We start from the raw sequence: 12411 nt of genomic DNA, 5'->3' as shown, positions 1-12411 counted from the left end.
TGCAGTTCTGAGCTGTGGTTTAAGCCTACGCCTACTCTCTACTGTCTTGAAAGCTGATAGTGAGTTAGCCCCTTAAAGAAAGGGAATAAGGAAAGTAGGGTCTGGCCAGAATCCTGGTGGGAGGAGGATCCGCTATCCCTCTTTTCAAAAGCTTAATATGTATTAAGTACATAAGTTTATATAATACACAATTGTACATCCATTTCTCTTAATGATGCTTACTAATTTAAGGAATTAACAAATGCTTTATGTGATCCTCAGATATTTTTTAAAAAGTCAAGGACAAATTCAGTTTTTACCTCTCTTTTCAAGTGTATCATATCTTTAGAGGCACTCAACAGCAACTTTATTATCATCCCAGTGTTGGTCATTCTGTTTGGGGGGATCACCGTTCCTGGCAGTCAGACAGTAGTTTATTCCATCATTGGCAAAGAAATGTAATTAGGTGCAGGGCCAAGACAACAACTGTGAGCTTAGAGGGAGCTCCAGAAATCCAAAGATCTTCCCTTGGGATAGGGGCTGAACCAATCATGGTCCAAGAGACTTCCTTGAACATTCAGCAGCTAAAATGACCTTCCTTGAATTTAGTCTTGAGGACACAAAGCCATCTGGGTCTTCTCAGGCAGCCCACATCAAGAACCCAGGGTCCCAAATGTAAGACTGAAAAAACCAAGTGAAGAATACTGAAACCATCTCTCTCTTTCATTGGACAGCAAGCCCACCTCTCTGGGCTAATTCTGGTTAGTTTCTGCTTTTGGGGCTTTAACCAAATATAAATTAGTACAAGAAACCATGAAAACGTCAGGAAGACAATACAGTTATGGTGAAGGCGGTTACCCTGCGTTAGAATTCAGCCACAGCTGTAAGAAATGCAGCCATTTGGTGGCATTGAGCAAGAAGAAATGTAGGTGTCCTGTGCCATAGCTTAAGGCAATACATTAGAGTCTGTTTACTCTCAATTATTTTTACAATCAAAAGTTCCCATAGAAGGAAGATGTCAATTCTTCACCTATTTCTAGACAGCTATCTTCACTGCAGAATTCTTGAGCAGTGTTTTTATACACTGTACCCACATAACCTGACTTTCTCTTTGGCTGGCAAAAAGATTTGTGTGTCTTCAATGTTAACACTGAATTAATACAAAAGTTACTCAAAAATTCTAAACACATTTAACATATTTTGCATGAGCAGGACAAAGTGATCCCCATAGATTTTTACCTAAGACAGAACCTAACAAATGCTTTTTATGACCTTGGCAATGCTAAGTGATACACTGGGAAGGTCATGGCTCATTTATGCAGTCATACAAATATATTTATTTGAATTTATTTTTCTGACTGCTAAACTTATCTAGTGCAGTTACAATTCTTATTTCTTGCTGATGTTAATGACAGTGTAGTCAAAAACATAGAAATATGTTTCTGATCATTTTAACACACATTATTTTTAGACAGATCAATCAACAGACGTTAGATAAATAAACATACTTTTCTTCAACTCTAACTGGGTCTTTTATTTAATTCCTTTAACTTGGCTTTATCTTGAAAGAAACATATTAATAAATATCAACTCTAGGTGGCAGTTAGGTTAAAACAGGTGAGGCTGCAGTGAGCTCCCCAGCTTCTCCCAGAAACCAAACAACACACCCATGATAACCAATCCTTAACTAATACTAAGTCCGCCAAATATAAACTGGTGATCTAAAAGTGAAAACCCAAATTCTGCATTATAATTTCCTGAGTCATTCTGTTCTTACAACTTTATGCTTTAAATAAACCTAAATGCTGGCTAGAGAAATCTACCAGCAACTCAATATGACTTAGTGTTTCCAAACCAGGAAAAGGAAGAACTTTCAGTGTTTGAGATAATGTCTGTTTTCTGTAGTTTGGAAAATAAACATTTCCTATGCAGTTGTTCCTGGGAGACCTGTGTGTGTCCGCCTGTGTGTATGTGTGCGTGCACGCATGTGTGGAGAAAGAGTGAAAGACTCTGTTTTTGTGGGTAAGGGTGGAGAGAGGGAAGGAGAAAGAAGGGAGGGAGAAAGGGAGACATATTTTAGCAGTAATCTGGTGATCATGTAAATTGCATACTTTGTGCTGGAGTTAGATTTCATCTCAGCAAGTTATGTGCACATGAGCCATGAAAATGTTGTAATTTTATGATAAAATCAATAGGAAATGCTTACCACATTTCTCTGAATTCAGTGATACAGAATGATATATTCCACATAGTTACATAAAATATAGAAGTTTTGGTTCTCTAAATTAGATAAATTTGACCTCTTTATTTCAATATACATAAGCCATTTTCTACAATTAAATAATAATAATGTATTTTTATTGATATCTTCAAATGAGTAGATTTTGTTCTGAGGCTGTGCTTATATAACCCTAGAGATACTTTACTTAAATGTATCTTATAAGATTTATTGTTTCCTGAAGTTACTACAGAATGGCCAAAGAGACACTTCTTTGTATTTGCCAAGTATGGATACATACATACCCTATCAAATGACATTTTAAGGTATCAAGGCATCAGTAAGAGCTTCTATGAAATTGTCCATAGTCCATGTGTTAATTGGAAATGCATGATACAAGCAAGCCTGTCTTCCGTATCTGGACACAGGATGTAAAGTTAAAGAATAAAATGCCACTCTCATGTCAGGTATATCCCTACATCTACCAGTTCAGTAAATTCCCATTACACAACAGAGAGTCAGGTATATTATATTCCCATTTGACAGATGAGAACACTTGGAGATGGTGAAAAATGTGTCCATCAAGATCTGTTCCACAAATGCCCACATACCTTGGGCAGAAACCAGGTATTAACGGGATTCAACCAACACGCACACACACGCACACACGCGTTTCCTTTTTTGTTTTGTCTTATAGGGACTGTTATATATAAATGTATATATGTGTGTGTGTGTGTGTGTATATATATATATATTTTTTATATGACGTATAGAGGGTTACAACTTATATTTTTTAAGAACTTTACAAAGTAGCCCTCGCCAGTTTGGCTCAGTGGTTAGAGCGTGGGCCCATGGACCGAAGGGTCGTGGATTTGATTCCCAGTCAAGGGCACATACTTGGGTTGTGGGTTCGAACCCCAGCCCTGGTCAGAGTCGTGCGGGAGGCAATCAACCAATGTGACACACAGATGCCCTCTCTCCCCCCTCCCTCCTTCCCTTCCACTCAATCTAAAAATCAATGGAAAATATCCTCGGGTGAGGATTAAAACAACAAAAAAAGAATTTATAAAGATAAATCTTAAAGTATTTGGAGTTTGCTACACCTTTAGTTGTCAGATAAGTAAATGCATAAATGACAATTATTTCAAGCCAAATAGCATACATATTTTAAGATGCCCCCGGATACTTTTATTTCATCGAACACTTGAATATAGTGGAACATGAGTTTGTTTTAAAACACATTTTCTTTGTGCACGTTTGACATTGCTGGCTGGCCTAAGGTAAGTCACCTCAGCTAAGGAGCAAACATCATTCTTTTATTTTCACAGGGTTCTCCTAATCCCCAAAAGGAAATGTTGCCCATTTTCGTTTCTGTTTGTTAATACAAATTTTGTACTTTGCAATTAAATGTGACCAGTACTCCTCCCTTCTGGAAAGTTCTGTTCCGCTCCCAATCAGCCCCTGTCTGTCCTCTGGCTCGTCCAGGTCCAGCTCTGCCTTCCGGCTGCAGGCATTTCTCCCCCACTCTCCACCTTTTTTTTTCCTTCCAGAAATGACTAATCTTCCTGTTATTCTACTCTGTCAGTTTTTCCCCTGATATTCTTTTCACGTTGCATAACATTTACTTTTCACCAACTATTTTCAGAGTTTTACTACTATATCCTTGATGCTAGCCTTCTGTTTTCAACAAATTAAAACTGTCAACATTTCGGCATTAGCGAGCTTTGGGGGCGTTAGTGCCAGCATATCAAGTCTTCCCCTCAAGTCAGAGATGCAGCCGGTCTCTCAACTGACATAATATAAATATCCATTTGTTGATTCAAAGCTAAATTCAGTCTAATCCTCAGAGTTACCAGATACCAAATGAAAGGGTGATGCTTTTCATCTCTTTGCAATTTCTTAACAAGGTGCTAGCAGAGCAAACCTAATACCACTTCTAAAAATCACCGGCTTCCCGCAGTTGTCCATAGCATCGTAAAACATGTCAGCATAGACTTACAAGCAGAATGGAAAGTTTTTCCACCCTTATGATTTTCAATTGCAAAAAACTACTTTTAATTATAGGCCAAAAATTTGCCTCTGCCCTATTCTCAAATAATCATAACAGCTACATAATATTAGCTGAACATGAGTAAAAGAGTAGCTTCTATTCCAGGGAAGACATCTAAGAAGAGTCTTAGAATTATAATGGTTACTTAAATAACAGTATCTAAAATTTACAACATAATATCACATGCCCACCAAAACAATATAAATCATAATCTCAGATTTACATAGTACATTTTTTTTATGAATTCAATATTACATCATGGTCATTATCTCATAATACAGTCACAGAATTCCTTAGAGAAAGGAGTGTCTTACTATTCCCAGTTATACAGGCTGCCGATACAAGATGTTCCAAGAGCTTTAGAAACTACATTTTCTAAAGTTCTAAAACACCTTTAAAAATCCTAACAAAAGACACTTTAATTGTAGGAGATCAAGACATCTATAAAATCTCTCACTTCCCTAAAACAGAAGTCTCGAGGGCCAGGGGCTCTAAAAGCAGCTAAAAACATCAACAACACTAAAATTATAGTAAGCAACACAGATTTGTAAACATATTTTTTTAAATCACATAACATTATGAGTAGCAAACAAACCCAAACTATATATTCTATGAAAAAAAGAAAAAAAAAAAAACAGATCACATGTCCACATCCCCAGCAGGTACCACAGTGCTTGCCAAGGAAAAAGATGCTCAATAAATATCTTCTGAGTGAATAAATTCTATCACATAGAGTTATATTTATAGCAAAAAAAGCAAAAGAAAAGGGGACTTCTTGGCACCCTGGGAAATAATGTTATCAAAATGCATTAATTAAAAACAACGTTTGGAGAAAGAATTCAAAGAATTTCCCCAAGGAAAAACTGTAAAAATTGTTAGAATACTTTGAACATACATATAATCATATTTGGATCTTATACTGAAAGATAATGTCTGGTTCTGAAAACTGACAGAATCATGATTTTCTCCACCTTTCTGATATAAACTGTATTGCAGAGTTGCCGATTAGGTACTACGAAAAAGTTTTTTATAGAAAAATTCCAGGTAATAAATGCAGCAACAATGACATAATTAAAATCCCTTTAAAAAACCCTGGAACTATGAAATAATCAACAAAGGGGTAAAACCACTGGGTCCAATTCTGATGGAAAACTTTATTGCAGATGGCCCAGGCTCACCTGAACTCATTGATAGATTTCAGCATCATTAACATAATTTTATTAACCAATGCCACGGTAAAAAATTGAATGAAAAATTTTAAAAACATTGTAAAAATGTTCAAAATAAATAAATAAAACATTTTCATTAAAAGAAACCAAGCAAGCAGCAGTGGGGATGGATGAAAATGTGCCCTGCTGATATGATGTCACCGGAGCTCACTGCACCGTCCAGCAAGTACTTTCACCAAATAATAACAAGTAACATTAAATGAACTCAATTCTAGCTTTAAGTTTTAGTCCGCAGAAAATAAAAGTGACAGAGCAATAAGTTAAATGACACATGAGGGGAGCAAGTAGCTAAAATCCGAATCTCAGACCTGCTCGAGGGCAATGACCTGAATTTTTCAACAAATAAAGACATTGGAAAGGGGCAGAAATTATCATAGATTAAAAGAACCTTAAAATATATAACATAGAAATAATAGATGTGTCAATTGTGAAAAACTGAATATTAGTGGGTATTAAGTTATATAATAAAATTGTCAATTTTGATAGATTTGGAAATAGAGTTGTATTACTTCTTACCTGTTAGAGATACATGTTAAAGAATTTACAGGTAGAATGATAAGATGTCTGAGACTTATTTAAAAATACACCAGGAATTTGTTTTAAAACACATGTTGATGGTAATAAATGAAGCAAGATGGGCAAAATGTTGACTGATGTATATGCATGGGCTGATGCATAAAATGTGCTGATTGACATATATACATATAGGTTGTTACAATGTTTTCTCTAATTTTAAAAACTACCCAAAGAGAGAGAAAAAAAGGAAAACAAAAATATCTAGAAGAACAACCAAACTTGCTTTGTATTTCTGACCCAGGATCACAAATCCTGGTTGACAATCTGGGTTTTGCTGCTTAAATCTGATTGGCTGACCGAACTCGATTCATTTACATGTGTGAATATACATGTCTCTGGCTGTAACAGGGAAATACCAGCCTTACCTAATCCAAAACATCATGTATATGTGAAAATGAATTATAAACTTTTTAAAGATAGGAAGCGGGGTAGAGGGGGACACCTCCATGTCACATGTGTATGTATTATCCCTTCGGCTAAGTATTAGGCCTCTATGAGCAAAGTCCAGCTAATTCCTTCAACCAACAACCATTCAACATTCATTTCTGGTGTGTCTAATATCTGTCAAATCTTTCACTAAATGGTAAGAACATAAAGGTCATGCTCTCAAATCCAGAGAGGGAGGGAGATGCAAAACTGTGATTCATGTGCCCAGACAGTCATAAAGGTATGAATTTGGTACATATCACAGAAACAAAGAGGCAGGACAAGAGCAATGGCCAGGCCTGGGGTGAGGAGAAGCTTCCCAGAGGAAGTGATTATGTCTAAACTAAATCTAAATATATAAAAAGTTTGCAAAACTCATAAAGGGAGGAAAAAGTGTTCTAAGCAGAAAGAAAGAATAAAGGATGTTAGGTTGGAACAGCAAAAAAGGACTGTGGCTAATACTCCCTGTTACAGGCATTAGGTCTCAATCAATGACCCATTTGGATTCAGCAAAATGCTAAGCACTTAGTAAGAGATCAATAAATATCTATTCATTTAGATACAAAGAGATTAGGCATGGCACCATCTGAGTACACACTGTGCACCAGGCATTTTGGTAGTACACTGAGATAAAGGTATTTCTTCTTCAACCTCACATCAATCTTGAGATAGGTACTATTATTACCTCTACCTTACAGATAAGGACAGTGAGGGACAGAAAGGGGAAGTAAGATGCCCAGTCACTCCATTGGTAAGTGGTATATTGAGGGACGTTTTGAGTGTTTCAAACAATGTGGAAAGAAAATATGTGGAAATAAAATTCTACATGGCTATTGTACATGGTCAAATAATTTTTCAAATGAGAGCAAGAGAGGGCACCACTAAGTGTTTAATAAGAGGCTCTCTGGGGAGGGGAGGACCCTGAGTTTTAGCATTTGTCAATTTCCATGGTATTAATACTCCCACCATGGTCAGTTTCAAGCTGCCAACACCAGGTCACTGAACATGGAGCTCGGAAAAGATCTTAAGTGAGCCAGCTCCAGCCTATCAATGCCCGCAGCCTTCAAAAAGTTATAAGGTAGAGTGAAATGAACAGGCTAATTATAGGACCAGGAGGATAACATGTAAATCAAAGAAACCGTGCACCTGCTAACTCTGTTGTTTATAGGACTCTGAATGCAACTCACAGTTCATTTGTATTTGAAATTAATGAACTCCTAAGGAGTATAATGTAATGTGTGAAAAAGAAATGAAGATAAACAAGTAATTCATTGAGATTCTTCAAGGAAACATACATTTTCTATGAATAACTGAGTTGACATTAAAAAAAGAATTCTTCTAATGTTATTAATGAACTGTGATTAGTAAGTGATTTCCTGCTAAACTATTCCTCCCTCAGGGAACACACAAAATGATTTATTTCCATCTAGAGAAGTTGAAGAAAGCGATGTGATTAGGGTCAGCAACAGACTTTACAACCAAAAGGGGAAGGGAGGCTATTTTTGCATACCCTGTTCTGTACAACCTACCTGTCATATAAAAGGTGTTGAAAGATACTGATCAGAAGGAAAGGGCAAAAAAGCCAATCTTAGAACTAGATATATATATCTTATCTGTATGTTAAGAATAGATAGATAGATGGACAGACAGATATAAGAGAATTCAAATTACTACTTTTAGTTGATTTACATTTTTGCTTTAAAAACATTCCTTTAGGTCCTTCATATAGCAAGCATTGAATGAATCATCATAGTTCGATTAATTTTATATATGTACAAAAGGGAGTTAGAATTATGAACATTAATATATTGATCCTAATTCCTTTCAAAGTTCCTTTATCATTTAACAATAGTGCCCAATGAATAAATATATCTAGATAAATTTTAAATATAAAATCAGTTGCTGCCCTGGCCGGTTTGGCTCAGCGGTTAGAGCATCGGCCTGCGGTCCAGAGAGACCCGGGTTCGGTTCCCACTAAGGGCATGTACTTTGGTTGCAGTTTGTCCCCGGCCCTGGCTGGGTCGTGTGGGTGGCAGCCAGTCGATGTGACCCTTTCACGTCGATGTTTCTCTCTCTCTCCCTCTGTCTCCTTCCTGCTCTGTCTGAATAAAAAATGGAAAAATGTCCTCGGTGAGGATAAAAAAAAAAAAAAATCAGTTGCTTACATAGAATGCAAATGTAATGTTAAAAGGAAAGCAACTGATAATCAGCATAGCAAAAAAGATAGATTCTATATCGACTGATTAGAGGTCTAGCAACCTGAAACCAGTATGTCCTGATTTTTGGCATGCGGCTGTTCCACTGCTGAATTGCGGCTGAATTTGGCTCTCAAAAACCTGCAGCCTACCTATTAGCTAAGAGAACACTGGCTTAAATGGACTCTGCTGGGCACACGTACTTCGTTAGCACCATTAAGGTACATAATGCGCATGCAAAGCAAATGCAAAAGACGCTTTGAGCCTTGTTAGAGTCCATCATATATGTTGCTTTCTGCTGTTCTTATCTCAGCAGTATGTCCCAGGCATCTTTTATTGGGTCAATTTAACCATTGATTTTTACTCATAATGTTTATAAATGGCAGAAAAATGTCACTTTTTCAGTCCACTGCCTTCAGGGAGAAAAATTCACAGAAGACATGATTAAATTTTTTTTTTTAATCAACAATACTGCTGCTAGTACAGACAATAACTCAAGCAACCAATTTTGTTACTTAACTAAATTGACATTTTCTTCAGCCCAGTTATCAGACTGAGATGAGAAAATAAGTGTATGTTTTTATTTCTGTGATATGCCAATTAGCTGAGAAGTAGAACTTCAAGTCAAATAATTTTAGTGTTCTATACACAATGTTAGTTTTCATTTTCTTGAATGAAAGAGGCCTTTCAAAGAGGTGGCTGTGTCAATTTTTAATGAAATGTATGGTTTAATTCAACTGTAATGACTATAATTAGTTTAATCGGTTTTGGTTTTTGTTTTTCTGGTACGTGCCCCTAGTGGGAACCGAACCCAAGGCTCTCTGGTCCGCAGGCCAATGCGCCAACCGCTGAGCCAAACTGGCCAGGACAATCGTTTTTTGTTTTTTTTTAATCTTGAGTGTGGGAGCAAGGAAGTTATGGCATGGACCAGGAGCTACTATTCTTGCTGGTATTCCACATTTCATCACATTTTAAATTCAATGTGAGTACATCAATATTTGTTGGAAGCTTACCATGTGTCAGGCCTATGGGCAGACATTAGAGAGTCATGGACAACTACGGCACAGTCTCTGCTTTCCCAAAGCTTCCAGACAGGAGACATGAAGGTAAAAACCTAACAACAATCGTCTATACTAGGAAAAGGCCGAGTTCTAATGTTTCTCTCCTGTAGCAGTAAAATAACCTAGTAAGTAGTGTGTGTGTTTTCGTATTTCTGTACTAAGGTACCATGACCTGCCTTATTAGAATCATATCTAAAACAGTAATTAATACATTTTAGATTAGGCATTACGAGGTAGTCTTAAGTGATAACAGATATATCCAGATTAAAACAACCCCCAAAAAAATCTCAAGCTAAAAAAAAATTTTCTTTTTTAAATCACAATCTCTTCCTAGTTAATGTAAAAGTAGATCTGATTACATGGCCTTCTAAAACTAATACATCACTGTGCCTATACAAACAGGAAGCAAGACCTGAAATGCAGAAATGCAGAGTTACTGACAACAAAACTTCTTAAAATGTTGACAACAAAGAAGAGCAACCTGGGCTTAATCTGGTATCTCTTGAACACTTGAATTATTTTCCAACTTGCAAGTTGAGAAAATCTGACTACCTCATAATTATCAACAGACAAAACTCATGTAGTATGAAGGTGTTCTCTACACTCACCTCTTCCGAGGGCTCTATGAAGAACCGCTGTTCGAGACAGTAACTACTGCTTCATGCCAAGCAGAGATACTCGATGGAGTCTGTATATTTTGCAATTATTATCAAGGCCTTACCTTCTCTGAAAACACAGTCTGTTTGGAAAACACATGCAGAATCTAAACTAATGAATCAGCAGAACTTATTCTCTGAGTAGATGGCATTGACCAATTGTGCAGCTCCTTGAAGAGAGCCAAGGAGTCTCAATGAGCAACATGGCTTCAGGTTCAAGTGGTGACTGTAGCATTTGTTACTAGCTACATAATTACTCCACTCTAACCCTTAATGAGCCTGAAGTACTAAATTCTTAATCCCTCCTGATGACTGATCCTCTTCAAAGTGCAAATTTCTTAATTGCTAGGACGACTGGCATCAACACATAATCTGAATCATTTTGGATTTTCTAGAATTTTCCGCTCTTTTTAAAATAGCTTAGAGCATACAGCTCCTAAAATAATTGTTGGGGGGGGATTAATAAATTAACAAGTGGCAGGGGCCCAGGGTTTTAATACTTCCTCTAAAGCTTGGACTCTCTTTTCTGCTTCAGGTTGAAGACTTGCAACACTGTCAAGTGTTCACACTGGGAGGAAAGAACTCATCTTTGTTTCTAAAATTAGGGTGCAGAGAAATTTAAATGTACCAGAGACCCATGGATCTCCCTATAAATAGTATGATTCTTTGTTACTGCTATTAGTTCTATAACTTTAAAAAAAAAAAACAATAATTCTAGTTGCAGTCTGGTTCCCAGAAAGTGCTTCCCACAATGCACCCATAACATTGCTATCCTGGTAGTATCACTTCTCCCTAGGCAACCTTTGAAAGGTAAATATTCTACAAAACCAGGACACTTTTCCAACCAAGCACTCTTACTAACAGGAGTTCACACTGTAGTCAAAATAACTGTGCCCTGTGCCACTGGGCGGTGAGTTTCTCATTCCCCTGAGACAGGCTGTATATACAGCCATCATACAGGAAGACTGCCCAGGTCCCCGTGTGCTGCCTGCACGAGATAACACGCAAAATATGGCACGAGACCAAATAAAAGCCTGCTCCAGAAACGTACATCAACAGAACAGAAATAGTGCATGATAACACCAGGTCAACGTAACTAGATGAGTCCCACCATAAATGAAGAGTATTGGATTTCTTCAAGAAATAGTTTATGAATAGTTTTATGTGGCTACCCACCAAATGTCCCATTATGTTAAAAAAAAATCTCTAAAGTTAAATTGAAGAGCACATGAAATCTGTTCACAATTACTGGTCATGGTCAGGAAGAAACATGGCTGGCAGTTCACGACACACTCAATGAATGCCAAGTATATTCCAAACACCACGCATACAGAGGTGACTGAGTAAGCTTCCCTTTCCGAAGGAGCTTATAAACTAATGCGGAAAAAGAAACGGGCACAAATGAACTGTAAAATCAAGTATAATGTGATTTATTCTGTGCTATATAAAATGGTAGGGACATGCAGGGAAAATAAGTTATTCATTTCATGAAGTCTGTCTTATTTGATGACCACGGCATAAGGAGAATCTCTGATAAGGAAGGGACACAGGGACAGAACTACACTCATCTCTCACTAGCAGTCAAAGTTTGGCTAAAGAGGCAAAAGTTTAGCAAAAAAAGAAAAGGATTCTGTAAGAATCAATGTCTATACCAAATTTAAAATACAAAATATTGTATGTTTTATCATCATTTTACATTGTGTCCTACGCATCCTTTGTATTAGCAAGTTTTACAATACACTTAGGTATATACATGCATACTTTTTTTTTGGGGGGGGGGGCTACTTTAAACAACAAAGCACTGTAAGTCAGTAATGCCAGTAATCAACCCAACCCAACCCATCAGAATAGTCAAGAAAGTTATTCACCTTAATAGTCAAGAACAGCAGCGCCCAACCTTAATAGCAATGTGTCAGTAATGCCATTTTCATGAAATGAAGACAACATATTCCAGTTTTTGCTGTGAACAACTAACTAGTCATAAAGGTTCCTGGTGACCGCAGGATCTTCATAAATATGAC

General features: G+C 37.0%; 1 protein-coding gene across 31 annotated transcripts in view; it reads right to left on the bottom strand.

The window, feature by feature from the left end:
- The window catches only part of MBNL1 (muscleblind like splicing regulator 1), a 193473-nt gene that overhangs the window by 108438 nt on the left and 72624 nt on the right, over window positions 1–12411 (bottom strand). Inside the window, exon 1 of one of the 31 annotated variants that reach the window (XM_036242639.1) lies at window positions 2503–2518. The exons of 29 other annotated variants lie outside the window; for them this stretch is intronic. The gene's annotated coding sequence lies outside the window, so the exon portion shown is untranslated. Of the gene's footprint in view, window positions 1–299; window positions 1268–2502; window positions 2519–12411 lie in introns of those variants that run through there. One more of the 31 variants, XM_036242638.1, reaches the window with a different exon arrangement.

Source organism: Molossus molossus, unplaced genomic scaffold (assembly GCF_014108415.1).
Source record: "Molossus molossus isolate mMolMol1 unplaced genomic scaffold, mMolMol1.p scaffold_m16_p_5, whole genome shotgun sequence".
Classification (NCBI taxonomy): Eukaryota; Metazoa; Chordata; class Mammalia; order Chiroptera; family Molossidae; genus Molossus; species Molossus molossus.
The sequence above is the reverse complement of the archived record's forward strand: the minus strand, read 5'-3'. Positions and strand labels throughout refer to the sequence as shown.